The sequence below is a fragment of the Pseudoliparis swirei genome, chromosome 11 (assembly GCF_029220125.1).
Source record: "Pseudoliparis swirei isolate HS2019 ecotype Mariana Trench chromosome 11, NWPU_hadal_v1, whole genome shotgun sequence".
In the NCBI taxonomy this organism is placed as follows: Eukaryota; Metazoa; Chordata; class Actinopteri; order Perciformes; family Liparidae; genus Pseudoliparis; species Pseudoliparis swirei.
In genome coordinates, this window is record NC_079398.1 from 19,522,616 (window position 1) to 19,533,950 (window position 11,335).

Below are 11,335 nucleotides of genomic sequence, written 5' to 3' on the forward strand. Positions count from 1 at the left end.
CTAACGTCTCTGGTGTCCGTCTCCCCCCCCCCCCCCCCCCCTTCACACACACTCTCCCGAGGGGCATGTACCTGGGCAGATGACAAGTCAGAGGAAGAAGATATGAGGGGAGGGGGGGGGGAGAAGGTGTTGTCAGAGCCGTGTGATCAGGTCAGAAGAAAGATGAAGAAGAAGTGGAGGAGAGAGAGTGATGAGTCAGAAATGAAAGACATGAAAGAAAGAAAGAAAAAGAAAGAAAGAAAGGATCAGTGAAACGTACCCGTCCTTTAGTCCAGTGTTAAAAGCTGCTTCTAGAAAGACGAAGAGGGGGAGGAAGAAGTTAAGTTTCCATCCAACCGTTGAGGGAATTTTGAGTCAACTTTCCAAAATGTCAACAACAACAAAAAATGCTAAAGATTCCTCCTTCCCAACAGCTGCGGGCTAAAGTGAATAAACAGGCTTCCTGAACGGGGGGAAAAAAAACATCCACAGGGGGAAAAACCTTAAAAAGACACGCTGTCAGCAAATGTTGAGCATAGTTCCCCCAAAAAAGGATAAAAAATTAAATAAATGATGGATGAAAACACAAGAAAGCTCCCGGGCAGCAGCGACAGGTGTGACCTTCCAGAGGTTTCCAAGGAGACGATTCAAGACGTTTCTGGGCTCCCGCACAAAGAGAGCAGAACCACCCGACCCGTCCGGCCAAACCCATTCTAACATTGTATCCACTTAAAAAGGGGGGGGGGAGAGGGGGGGGGGCTGTTTTGCGTGATTGGTAAGATTTAAATGATAATTATAGGCTTGAGGAAAAAGATAAATGTCTTCCGAGACATCAGAAGACGAGACGATTAAATACAAAAACAAACAAAAAGACCCCCCCCCTGCCCCCCCCCCCCCTCCTCTCTCAGCACGACTCGGGCTCTCTAACTACCGGTTGAAGTTACTCTTCGTCTGTCGGTCTCACTGCAAGGGATCCAGCGCTGTCTGTAGCCATGGAAACCACAAGGATGTAACGCTCGGGATTATAGGAGGTGATGCTATTCTGTTTGTTTTTTCTTTGCACCAACGCCACACACACACACACACACACACACACACAAGAGAGAGAGGAAAAGAAAAGAAAACACACGTCTTCCCGGGATCAAAGTGAAGGGGGAGGTCACGCAGCCGGCGTCCTCAGGAGTCCGCCCGGCGCCTCGTCTCCGTGAAAAGAAACCGAGCACCTGCTTCACATCCCAAAAGGGGAGGTGTTCAACGCTCAACGCGTTGCTCAAGGGCAACGTCACCCGCTTACTTCCCGCCTGTTTTTTTGTTGCTTTTCCTCTCCTTTCAGCTCCGGCTGCGTCACACTCAGGAGAGTTGTAGTTTACATCCATGTCTGTAGAACGTATCATCAATTTATCATTTTATCGTACGAGTCACTTACGTGATATTGTTATGAATTCTTGAGATTTTGCCCCAAAATGTATTTTGACCACCAGATTGAATGTCAAACTGGACATTTGTGCCACATTTTAGGGATATAAACTCTTCCCGGGAACTCCAACCAAAGCAACCCCTTCAGGAAGGATCAATCCCTCCACGTACGCCCGGAACGTGAAGTAGAATCGGTTCCTCATTTGACCTTGTGTGTCTGTGTGTGTGTGTGTGTGTGTGTGTGTGCAGGCCTGCATATCCTTTTATGTAAGTGTGTGTGTGTGTGTGTGTGTGTGTGTGTGTGTGTGTGTGTGTGTGTGTGTGTGTTCCAGTGCCCTCCGAGTGTGTACATATACGAGTGGGGAGTTAAAGACAGAGTATAAACATGTAGGGACTCTCTTGACTCGTGTTTACCGACCGAGATAACGGCGGCCGGTCGTCTCTCGCCGCCGCCCGACTGTACTGCCCCCTGGTCCAACCAGAAAGAGACAGAGATGCACTTAGACGCTTTGGCAATGTCAAGAGCGATCTTATCTCGCCAATAAAGCCTCTTGAATGGATTTATGTTCATCTGAGAGAGAGAGAGAGGAAGAGAAAAAACGAACCCAGAGCACACTGGTGCAACGGGGTCATTTACTCCTCTTCTTCTCCTCCTCCTCTTCCTCCCACCTCACATGTTAATGTTCTTGCAGCTCCGCAAAAAATCCTTCCCGCCCCCGAGATGACGGCTGGCATAACAAGAAGGAGCAAAGCCCGAAATAGTCGCTCCCCCCCCCCACCCTCCCGTTTCCCATGATGCACTGGAGGTATTTATCCCAACGTCGGATAAAAAAAAAAATCTTCCTACCTTCCCTCTCTCTGGGAGTTTTGTGCTGGATTACTGTCAGTCTCTGTCGGCCTGCCTTCCCTTCATTTCTCATTCTTCTATCTCGCACATTTCTCCATATCCCCCCCCCCCCCCCCGAAAAATGTTTACTCCGTCTGCGGTGGGCAGTGAGACGCGTGGTCTCCCCACACGGACCAATACCAGCAGCCCTTTGGCCTCTGTCATTTACGGCACGGTCTGTTATACAGCTCAGGAGGACGGGACGGCCCACTGATGATGTCACACGTTTGGATTCCTCGTGACCTTTCCCGCGAGCCGACCATGTCTCGTCTTGTCTCTGTTTACCAGTCTTGGGGGGGGGGGGGGGGAGGGGGCTGCACTCACATTTACACCTTGAGGAACAAGCCACCGCCGGCCGACTCTATAAACTCACAAAAGGCCATTGAACACATCCTGAGGCGGCGCAGGCTTTGTTTGCATGCGCTGGCGAGAGGGAGCAGAGTGATGAGGAGAGCAGCAGGAGGAGGAGGAGGAGGAGTCAAAGGAGGGAGCGTGAAAAGCAAGCAGTAAATATATTTTTAGCGAGCGTCGGACGCGTTCATGTCTCAAACCGGAGGAGCCGGGAAGAACCGCACCGCCATGACTATGAATGGTACTGTTGGCTAGTTAGAGCTCTCTTTCTCTTTTGGCCTGCCACTGGAGGAATGCCTGGTGTGTGTGTGTGTGTGTGTGTGTGTGTGTGTGTGTGTGGAGTCTGGACAAAGGGAGCCAGTGTGGACAACAGAACACAATCAAACACTCAATGGATAGCTATTAACTCATCGCACACACACACACACACACACACAAATTCCACAGTCCACGGACGAGAAGCAGTGACATTCAGACCCCACCAACCAACGCAGCCACAATGGAGGCAGTCAATGAGCAGCAAAGGATGATGGGAGATCTGTGAATCAAAGTGTCCGGCTCCTCATCCCCCGTCTCTCTAATCTTCTCACACACTCCCACTCCTCCCTTCAGTCTCTCCTTTCCGCCTTTTTTTCTTCCCAGGGTGCATCTCTCAGTGGCTGAAGGTGGTTCGCAGAGGCCTTGAGGCGCGGTGCACGTCCCACGCGTGTTAATCACCCCCATCGTGGGCGTGGGTTCGATTCCCAACGCTTTATTATGACGACCCGGTCAGTTTGTTTCTGTTTGTTTTGTCAGAACGGGCACTGGCTAAAAAAAAATAACACGAGGGCATGTGGATGAAATGTAGAACACCCGTCAACAAAATGCACGATTCTTGACAAACACTTGACCTTTCTGCTGCTTCCTGAGCGACCACGGAGCCCACTGTCACTAACTCCGCCCACTGTCACTAACTCCACCCACTTATTCTTGAAGAAAAAACACCAAAAAAAACATTAACACAATTTCTGAGAGAAGAAAAGAAAAGGGTGAAGGATATATCCAGCATGTCAGCGGCACAAAAAAAAAAAATTAGAAAAATTAAGACGCTGAAGTTCCTGTAATCTTCATTATATTTAGTTATAATGTATCGAAATAGAGGAAGCTACGGGCACTCGGTAGAGCGCATTCCTTCGCATATCACAAGATTGGGCATTGAATTATGAACATTTTGGCATTAGTTGCATGCCAATTGGCAATTGGACAAAAATGTATCGTGCTATGGTAAAAAAAAGATGTTGACCTTTCCATGACCTTTGACCTTGACCTTTGACCCGATCGATCCCAAAATCTAATCAACTGGTCCCCGGATAATAACCAATCATCCCACCAAATTTCATGCGATTCGGTTCAATACTTTTTGAGTTCTGCGAATAACACGCATACAAATAAATGAATAAATAAATACACGGCGATCAAAACATAACCTTCCGCATTTTCAATGCGAAGGTAATAAAAAGATCACACCGAACACACACGACGACTTCAAGGCAGCTCGAGTCGTCACTCTCAGATCTAATCTTCCCACTGTAATAGTTGCCCACTTTGATGGTCGGCCACAAACCACAACAGGCCTGCAACGTAACTTTAAAAGCTCACAGACACACACACACTATCACACACACACTATCACACTCACACTTCCCCTGTCACACGTCTTCATTTTTAGCAGCCGGCAGTATTACATGAAACATGAGACGACCACCCACCCCACACACACACACACACACACACACACACACACACACTCATGTGCTGCTGGGAAATGTGAATGACCGTGCCACTAAAAGTACCATGAAGCTGCTAAATACAATTGTGCCTTATGTGCTGCAGTGATGAGTAACTCAGAGCTGTCTGTGTGTGTGTGTGTGTGCGTGTGCGTGTGTGTGGGTGTATGTGTGTGTGTCACCAGTGTGAGTACGCTGCACAACTAAAAGCAGGTGAGCACATGTGGATGCCGAGAGCCTCATAAATCACACGTGAATCAATTAGGAAGTATAAATGTGAGACGTCCTGCAGCAGCAGGCGGAGTCCTGGGACTCTGTTTAATGCACTTGGCTTTAGACACACCACACCCAAACAACACACACTCACACACACAAAGTGAGGGTGTGGGTGTAACTCATAATTACACATGAAAATAATCCACAAATTAAACTTAATTGAGATTTTGGATTCTGCTTTTCTCTTTATGTGCATCCCTCGCCCTCTCTCTCTCTCTCTGTGTTAATCCTTTTATTACCCCCTTTACGTAAAACACACACGCATGCAGACAACACTCGTATTATTCCCACACTGTCTGACGGAGATAAACCCAGTCTCGGGGGAGTCGTCCCGACGTTGCCAAAGAGGTGTGTGTCTGTCCTCGTCGGAACACATTTATCCACCTCTGGGGTTTTTTCTCTTTTTTTTTTTTACCGATTACATAACTCTTATGTGACTTTTATTGACTACACTCCTGTTGTGTGTGTGTGTGTGTCTGTGTGTGTGTGTGTGTGTGTGTGTCCTTACACGTCTGTGCTGGATTCATAACATCTGAACCTGCATATGAACTCTACTTTAAAGTGTCCATGACTCCAACAGAGGAAGCTCAACTAGTAAAGACATAACTTAACTAACTTGGCTATTTTCTGAACTGGTTGGACATCCTGTGATATTGTTTTTGTTTAATATTCACCAATCCCCCTTGCATGTGCACACGTACTTGGGAATAAACCGTTTGGGATATTTTTTGCACTAAACCTCCACGACGATCATGCATCATACATCCCAATATATCCCAATACATCCCAAAACATCCCAAAATGTCCCAATATATCCCAATACATCCCAATATATCCCAATACATCCCAATATGTCCCAATACATCCCAATATGTCCCAAAACATCCCAATATGTCCCAATATATCCCAATACGTCCCAATATATCCCAATACATCCCAATACATCCCAATATGTCCCAATACATCCCAAAACATCCCAAAATGTCCCAATATATCCCAATACATCCCAATATATCCCAATACATCCCAATACATCCCAATATGTCCCAATACATCCCAATACATCCCAATATGTCCCAATATGTCCCAATACATCCCAATATGTCCCAAAACATCCCAATATGTCCCAATATATCCCAATACGTTTAGGCACTTCCTGTTTTTCTACACCTACACGTGAGAAATGGATAAAAAAACAAGCTAGATTAATATCACACGTGCGTGCACACTATTGCACACACACACAAGGTTCTCCACACAAAGCTTGAGAACAACAAGCACCCGTGAAAAGACGCATGTGTGTGAGGGCCAGCGGCCCCGGGGCCTCGCGTACAGGCACTTCCAAAAAAACCAGAAATGGACTCGGGCTCCAAATCCGCAGACAAGCCGAAACATTTTTTATGTAGAAAACGAAAAGCATCAAAAACGATCTGCTCTGCTGCGTGTGGATGAAAGGAGAGAGGAGACAAGTAGAGTAATGATGCGAGGGAGGAAAGGGAAGGCAAAGGCGACAGCTAATGGATTCAATTCATATCGGTGGCCCTTTAAAATAGATAATGACGGGGAAAGGCAGCAGCTTTTTCTTTTTTCTTTTTTTTAAAATGCCGTCTTCATGTTGGTATCGAGAATAACAACTTTAGCTCGGCTGAGATGATTATAGGAAGCAGAGCGGCCGCTGAGCGCTGGAGGAAGGAGGATGAGAGCTTCCAGATTTCATCTTTCTATTCACGTGATTCAGTGAAGGTGAGAAACACGTTGGCTTCTGTCACGGAGGCAGAATTACACTTCAAACTCACCTTTTTTATTTCATTTTTTCTTGCTTTTTTATTTTATTACCGTGTCGTGTTTTTGCCAGAATTCACCAGCATTTCATCCAACTAGAAAATCTGTTTGAATATATATATATTTTTAAGGAAATTCACCAATTCAATCTGCAGCTGATAGAGACAGGCATTATTAAGGGCTCCTACTTTAGTCTCGGGGGATAAAAGAGCAGATTCACAAAGATACAACACGGTATTAAAGCAACAACATGCTTATTAATGATTAATGACGTCTGATCATTTTCGCTGGTAATCGATTGACAGTTTCTATTTTTGTCATCGTGTGTGTGTGGGGTCAGAAGTTTTGGTTGGCGATTCTCTCTCTCTCTCTCTCTCTCTCTCTCAAGCGTCCATCATCCATCACGCCGGGCAGCATCAAAGGGAGCCCTGGTTATAGCTCCTCTTCTAACGTATCATTCTCTGACTCATTCCTGCCATTCTTCCCCCGTCTGTAAGGGTAGAAGAAGAATAGAGCGCGCAGCAGAGAGACGTCTGTCAGGGTCCTGAAGGTCGGCCTGCGCCGCCAACGTGCCCTTGAGCAAGACGCACCAACCATCATCATCATCATCTGCTGCGGCGATGCTACGTGACAGTCGGGACGCCCACCTCTCGGTATGACTAGATACATGTGGAAATTAAAAGCAAGATCATACACATGTTCACACACACACACACACACACACACACAGGAGACTTATGGGAGAAAGGACGCCGTCTAACTGGAGAGAGCACGCCGTGGTGGTTGCTGGAGGAGTGCCGTCTATTCACGGAGGCTTTAATGAGGCGGGTTTCGGGCTAATGAGCCACGGCGGCGTCGCACGTCGTGAAATTAAAGCGCAGCGGTCGTTAAAAGGGTGAGCATTAAAAAGGGAAAGACGTTAGGCTGTCTGGAGATGAGCTCAAAGTGCGAGTGTGTATATATGTGTGTGTGTGTGTGTGTGTGTGTGTGTGTGTGTGTGTGTGTGTGTGTGTGTGTGTCTATTCTTGGAGAATTCCAGAGGGGAGACCCTGTGACTGACTCCCACCTCACAGGATCCGAAAGGATATCACACACACACAGATGTAGTCTCTCTGTCTCTCTCTCTCTCTGTCTCTCTCTCTCATATATAAATACAACAAACAAACAAATGATGGGCGTGTCGAAGGACACACACACTTGCATGCTGACAACAACAGCGATGAACTGCAGGCCCCACATGTGTGGATGTTAGCCACAAGCACCCTCCTATTTTATTGTGTATTTAAATGCATTTAGTTTGTTTAAAAAAGCTTTAGAAATAAACCCGTACAGTGAACACACAGATTTAAAAAACCAATTCCCAGGTAATTGGATACCGTGTTATTTTCCATTCCGCTGAATACCAATATTTAAAGCTTTCCAAAACACAGTTCACTTCTCGGGACTTGAACCTAGACAACTTAAATCACGTGACTTAACAAGTAAAAAAAAAAAAAAAGCACTGACATCAAAGAGTTCCGTTGATGCCGCTGAAGTTACCTGCACACACACACACACACACACTAATGCAAGATGACTCGTTTTTGTAGTTCTTGTAGTTTTTTTGCAGGTTTTTTTATGATCCGCTACTCAAACTTCCTGTGACACAACAAGAGGACCCCCCCCCCCCTTTCTAATGGGAAAGAGCACGCGCGCGCGCACGCTCAACCTGAAATACTTTGACAAACACGCCCTAGTTATTAAAAAATAAATAATAATAAAACCTGCAGCTGACGCTACGGGCACGGGCGTCCCTGCAGCGCGCGTGCCCGCGGAGCGGCGCCGCGAACACACGGTGAAGTTCCCAAACACAGCGGAGCGGAAAACGGTCATTTTGACACCATCGCTTACCTTTTACTCCCCTTCCTTTCCTCTCCTCTCCACCTCCTCCTCCTCCTCGCGCCCTCCTTCGCTGCTCCTTCAGCCGTCTCAAAAACTCTGTCACGACGAGGCTCGCCGCAGACTGCGAAATCAAAAGCGGCCGCTTGTCGGTAAACCGGGGATCCGCGAGGAGAGAGAGAGAGCAGCGCGCGCGCGGACGGCGGCGACTTCGCGTGTGTGACTGAGCGTGGACGCGTGGGAAGCTACGTGTGTGTGTGTGTTCGTGTGTGTGTGTGACAGCTCGTGGAGAGAATGAGCAGCGAGAGGAGAACCGGGGAACTTAGGGGGAGTTCCCGTTACCAGGCCGGCGGGGCGGGGGCTCGAGGAGAGTGACAGGCGGGCCGGGTTTTAAAATCCCGATTACCCGTCAACGTTATACATGAACCCAATAATCACACAATACACATGAACCCAATAATCACACAATACACGGCACTTGGTCACAAAACATGCTCATAAAATATCATATTGCTATGATTAAAATTGTAAATAACTTTTTTTATTATTATTATGGATCAATCTGAGGAGGATTTTCTCAATCAACTGGTCAATGAAATAACAAATAAAGAAATCTAAATAAAGAAATTAATAATGAATACAATTAAAATTGTGCCAAAATCATAGTTTTCCACAATAGAAAACCAGATGGAAAGCATGCATTCACATTTGAGAAGATGAAATATGTGAATTATGTGGCATTGTTGCTTTAAAAAATGACTTTTCTGTGCAGGAAGGTCTTCCTCGTCTTAATTATACTGGAAATGTGTTAAGATTAGAGGTCTTTTTATGGATCAATGTACCAGAATGAGTCTGATATGTTGATATGGGTGTCTCTCTTGAGCGTGTCTTGATGTACAGTTCGTTTAAAGTACCTTTAAAATCATGAATCATCAAATTCATGATTAAAAAAACTAAATCAGAGTTATTCTCTATTCATGCTCTGTGGTCCATGACGTAACATTACTGTAACAACCGCAGTCTGAGTGTGTGATATCTGTGCCACGGGTCTCATTCAATAATCAATGAATTATGAATTATAAAAGGGAAACGCTGCGTTCACTGCAGGCGGCACGAATAGTTTCACTTATTTGGTGAAATTCAAAGACGTCTGTGTGCTCGGAAATCCTCGTTTCTATGGAGACCAGGCAGCCGATTTACAGCCCGGACTGCAGATGATGATGATGATGATGATGATGATGATGATGATGATGATGATGTGGTTTTGCCAACGCAGACAGGTGCCGGACGAAGTGATGGAAATCTACTCGGTGGAATACTCCCATAATGCATCAGCTCCGCCATTAGCTCCATGCGTCCTCCATCAGTGTCATGAGAGGCGGAGGGGACGCCGGCGCCACTTGATCACCGACTGGAAACCGCAGTTTTAGCAGATGAGCCAAGAGGAGGAGGTGGGGGGGGGGGGGAGGAGGTGGGGGGGGGGCATAGCTAAAACGGGACGCGGCCTCTGGTCGGCGGTGTGAAGTTACCGTGCCGATGGGTAAGAGTATAGACCTGCTGATGGACGATGGACGGTGGATTTGATTTAAAGCGCCCCAGCTCTTTGCACGCACACACACACACACACACACACACACAGATCACTCTACAAATCCTGGTGGAATGTGTCCCCGATAACCACATGACTGTCACAAGAGCTGCAACGCATGACAAGACGGGCCTGTGTGTGTGTGTGTGTGTGTGTGTGTGTGTGTGTGTCTATATTGGACGTTGTATTCATACGTCCGCATGCTGGACAGGGCCTCGCTTGTCAACCATTACAATTACATTACCAACCATTACCATTACGACCATTGTTAACCACTTACACAACGGGTCCCCGATGCCAGTGAATACAGTTTCATCCTGCTTGTGATTTAATTAGTAAACAGTTCCCAGATGCATCAACGCATGCACTGACCTCATGGAATAACAGCAAATAAAGTGGAACCGTAAAGCTCGTTTACCAAAATCATCAACACATTATTGTTTGTGCCCAAACCCCCAGCACAGCGGAAATATTACTGTGGCGCTAACAGCATTTAAATAATAATAACGATGTCCGCAATGCTCTGGGAAGAAATATTTTGTTTCTACAAAGACATGTTGGAATAATCACAACTTTATAAACGCTGTTGATGCCTCAGTTTAATCAAGCCCAAACGTTGTTTCTTCCACATCTGTAGCTGAAGTGAATCAGAAGAACATCTTTAACTGGTTATACAATCCAGTAAATTACAGATTAAAAGAGAGAAAAAGCAACTTTAAGTATGTTTTCTCCCCATTAAATGAAGTGCCAGCACCGCTGAAAACAATAAGCAGCTGGGGGGGGGCTATCCTTGTGTGTACGATGAGTGTTAACAAGTCTTTGGTGAGAGAAACCCGACGAGTGGAGTGTCGCCTCTATTCCTAAAAAAAGAAAAAAATCACCTTGACTGAAATTCCCCAAAAAGAAACGAGTCGTCCTGAACCGCTGAGAGCTGGAGCTCGGAGATGGAGGAGAGGGGGGGGGGGGGTGAAGAGAAAAGACGGTGAGGGTGCTGACACGTCTTGACAAAATGGAACAGGGAGTGTCACTCAGCACCTCGCACAACAACACACACACACTACCTACACACACACACACACACACACACACACACACACGTGCATGCCGTACACAAGGCATCTGGATCTGAGCTTCTGCTGAAAGCAACAGATGCCAGAAATACAGCATCACATACAGAGCCAAGGACAAAGAGGTCACACACACAAACACACACACACACACACACACACTCGATCACACACTTCAACTCTCCAGGCCTGGATCTGGCAGACAGAGTTGAGCTCATTGATTTTTTTTCCTGCACATGTAAACACGTTGATGATCAGCCGCCCTGTGCGTTTTTTTTGCTTTGCATCTTCGTGAGTTTGGGAAACGTCAGAAAGAGTTTTACTAGAGTGTCACATGAAACCAGCT

General features: G+C 46.4%; 1 protein-coding gene across 1 annotated transcript in view; it reads right to left on the reverse strand.

Moving 5' to 3' along the window:
• The window catches only part of ppp2r3a (protein phosphatase 2, regulatory subunit B'', alpha), a 51,888-nt gene extending 43,294 nt beyond the window's left edge, over window positions 1-8,594 (reverse strand). Inside the window, exon 1 of the mRNA XM_056425671.1 lies at window positions 8,347-8,594. The gene's annotated coding sequence lies outside the window, so the exon portion shown is untranslated. The remainder of the gene's footprint in view (window positions 1-8,346) is intronic.
• Window positions 8,595-11,335: the final 2,741 nt, after the last annotated feature.